Source organism: Otolemur garnettii, unplaced genomic scaffold (genome assembly GCF_000181295.1).
Source record: "Otolemur garnettii isolate 467f Iridium unplaced genomic scaffold, OtoGar3 scaffold00085, whole genome shotgun sequence".
NCBI lineage: Eukaryota > Metazoa > Chordata > Mammalia > Primates > Galagidae > Otolemur > Otolemur garnettii.
Genome location: NW_003852480.1, coordinates 468,106 through 471,791, shown reverse-complemented (window position 1 = coordinate 471,791; position 3,686 = coordinate 468,106).

Below are 3,686 nucleotides of genomic sequence, written 5' to 3'. Positions count from 1 at the left end.
TTTATTTATTTTAAAGATGGAGACTTTATATCTTTTGTATTTATCTGGTTGGAGTTGAAGCACATTCTTCTTAGTAAGATACCTTACTAAGATACCTTCATATACCTACATTCTTCTTAATAAGATACCTTACTAAGATACTTTCTTAGTGGAATGGAAAAGTAAGTATTCAATGTAACCAAAAGTATTCAAAAGTAAGTATTCAATGTAATCACTAATATTATGAAACTAAAAGAAAAACAACTACGTGCCCCCAGGAGAGAAAAATACAAACATATTCAAATGCTGGGAAGGGAGTAGAAAGGAAAGGGGAAAGAGGAAGAAGGAAGGGTATTGTTAAACGCGCACCTACAGTATAAAATGTAAGGGTATACAGCACACCCCCTGGGTGTGTGCTGCTCAACCACAACTTGAACTTTACCTTAGAAATGAAAACAATGTAAGCTAATCATTTGTACCCTCATATTAATCTGAATTTAAAAAAATAAAAAAGAACATTCATTCAGCAAAAGTTAAGAAAAAACCTCAACTATGTGCTGCCTGCAAATATATTGTTTATATACTGCTTACATATCTAAATTTGAAAGTGAAAAAGATGGAAAACATATACCATAAGATTATGTTTTAAAAGACAGATGCTCTAGCTATACTTCAGACTCATTAGAGTTTAATGCAGGAAGTTTTTATAGACATAGCAGAGGAGTTTCATAAGGTCACAAGGGTCAATTCAAAAGGAAATTATCCATTTTCAATTTGTATGCTTGAATAAAATGATTCAAAAGGAAGAAATAACACTACTGGAATTGCCTATAACATGATTATGTGCTTAGAAAACCCCAACGCATTTACATATGTACTATTAGAATAAATACATGAACACGGCAAAGATCAGAGAATATACTGTCGACATATAATAATTATGTGTGTGTATAACAAAGAAATAGCTATACAACATGCCATTTACAAGACAATTAGAAAATATCAAATACTGAAGGAAAAATAAACGGAAGTTGCGTATAACCTCTACAGAGGAAACTATGATCACTGAAAGAAACTAAGAAACAAGCAGAGTGGAGAGCATGCTTGTAGACTGGAAGACACAATGCTTAAATTTGTGAGCTCTTTCTAAATTTACCTATGGCTTCATTTCAATCACAATTTGTGTGTGTGTGTGTGAGAGAAAGCAAGTGTGAAAGCTGGCAGGTTAATTCTAAAATTTACATGAAAATGAAAAGACTATGTTACTATTCAGAATACTAAAGATGACATCAAAGATCCAAGCTTTCCGTCTTATGCTGGAGGATTGCTCAAGTCTTTATTTTCCCAGCTTTATTTGAGGTATAGTTGACACATAAAAACTGTGCATGTTTAAGGAGTATAAGGTAATGATGTTTGTATATATGGTGACATGATTACCACAATTAAAATAGTTAACATATCCAGCACCTTACCTAGCTACCATTTTTGTGTGTGTATATGATAAGAACACTTAAGATTTATTCTCAGAAAATTAAAGTGGACAATTTGGTATTATTAAGTATAGTCACAGAGTTATTTGTTAATCTCCAGAAATTACTGATCTTCTAACTACACATTGAACCTTTGACTAACATCTTCCCATTTCCACCTCTCCTAACACCTCCCTGTCTCTGTCCCCAGCCCCTGTCAACCACCATTCACTCTCTGCTTCTGAGTTCAACATTCTTAGATTCCACATGTAAGTCAGATAACATAGTATCTGTCTTTCTGTATCTGACTTACTTCACTTTGCATAATGTCTTCCAGATTCATCATTTATCAGAAATGGCAGGCAGCATTCTCTTCTTTTTGTGGATAAAGAATATTGTATTGCATAATTACACACACACACACACACACACACACACACACACATATATATATACCATGTGTCTATTTCTATTTATTTCTACTTATTTCTATTCCCCTCATCTATTCATCCAGTAGGGGACAACTTCGATTGTTTTCTCATCTTGGCTGTTGTGAATAATGCTACAATGAACATGAGAGTGCAGCTATCTCTTTGAGCTACTGTTTTAATTTCTTTTTATAAATACAGAAGTAGGGTTGCTGGATCATAAGATAGTTCTATTTTTGTGTTTTTGAGGAATCCTCATATGGATTTCCATAACAGTTGTGCCAATTTATTTTCCCACTGATAGTGTCCAAATCTTCTCCTTCTATACCCTCAATAAAACTTATCTTTTTTTTTTAATCTTTCTGAAAATAGCCATACTAACTACCTCATTGTGGTTTTAATTTGTATTTTCCTGATGATCAGTGGCAATGAACATTTTTTCACCTATCATTTGTACATCTTCCTTTGAAAAGTATCTGTTTATGTCCTCTGCTCATTATTAATTGGGTAGTTTTTTGATGTCAAGTTTAAGGAATTTAAAATACATTCTGGATATTAACCTCTTACCAGATACATGGATTGCAAATATTTTCTTCTATTCCATAGGCTGGAGTTGGGTTAATTGTTTCCTTTGCTGTGCATAAGCTTTTTAGCATGATGTAGTCCTACTAGTTTGTTTCTGCTTTTGTTTGTAATATCCAGCATATCATTTCTAAGTCAAATGTCCAAGTGCATTTTTGCAGTATTTTCTTCTAGGAGTTTTATAATTTCAAATCTTGCATTCTGTACTTTATTGGTGAGGTATTCTGCTTATTAATTCTTAATTTTAAAGGTTAAATCTTTAAATCTTTAAACTTCCTTTAGATAATGGGGTGAAAGATCTAGAAAGCTTTAAATTGGTTACCATGAGCATGTAAGCAATATCATAATTTGACACTTATATCCTACCGACTACATTTTGGTTTACATATAATTCATGTCAATGAACTGAACAAGGAATGGAAAATATGATGTTGGCCATTAATGGGACAATGTATAAAAAGTGGAGACATATAGTGACTAAGAGCACTGTTGATTGGTTTAATGCAATCACTATAACATAACTCTTAAAGTAAGTCTAACAAAATAAGTATAGGTAAAGTAGTTAGTACCATGGCTGACACATAGTAAACTCTCAACACACACTATATACAATAGAAACTCTGTAAATTCACTACCCAAGGGACTGTGCCAAACTTGTTTGACATAAGGAGGTTGTCAATATAAAGAACTAAGCCTACTGGGCGGTGTCTGTGGCTCAGTGGGTAGGGCGTCAGCCCCATGTACCTAGGGTGGCAGGTTCAAACCTGGCCCTGGCCAAACTGCAACAAAAAATAGCCATGCATTGTGGCAGGCACCTGTAGTCCCAGCTACTCAGGAGGCTGAGGCAAGAGAATCACCTAAGCTCAAGAGCTGAAGGGTGCTGTGACCTGTGTGACGCCATGGCACTCTACCGAGGGTGACAAAATAACACTCTGTCTCTAAAAAAGAACTAGGCCTACTGTACTGATATGTACATGTGGTGCATGTCCAGTCTTTGAAAATTAGGTCAGCTTAAAGAGGTGGTCAATTGTGGACAGTTTTTGTTTTTTTTACCACATAGGTCTTGAGTTAATTACTCTAGGCAATAGAGTTATAAATATTTGAAGTCATTTAACATTTTTTTTGTTTTTCCTTAATAACCTGATTGAATCGATTAATTGTATTAGCAATTACTATTATAAAAAGTCCTAGACTACTAGTCAGGATGGCTTTTGGGAAAAAAACCAAA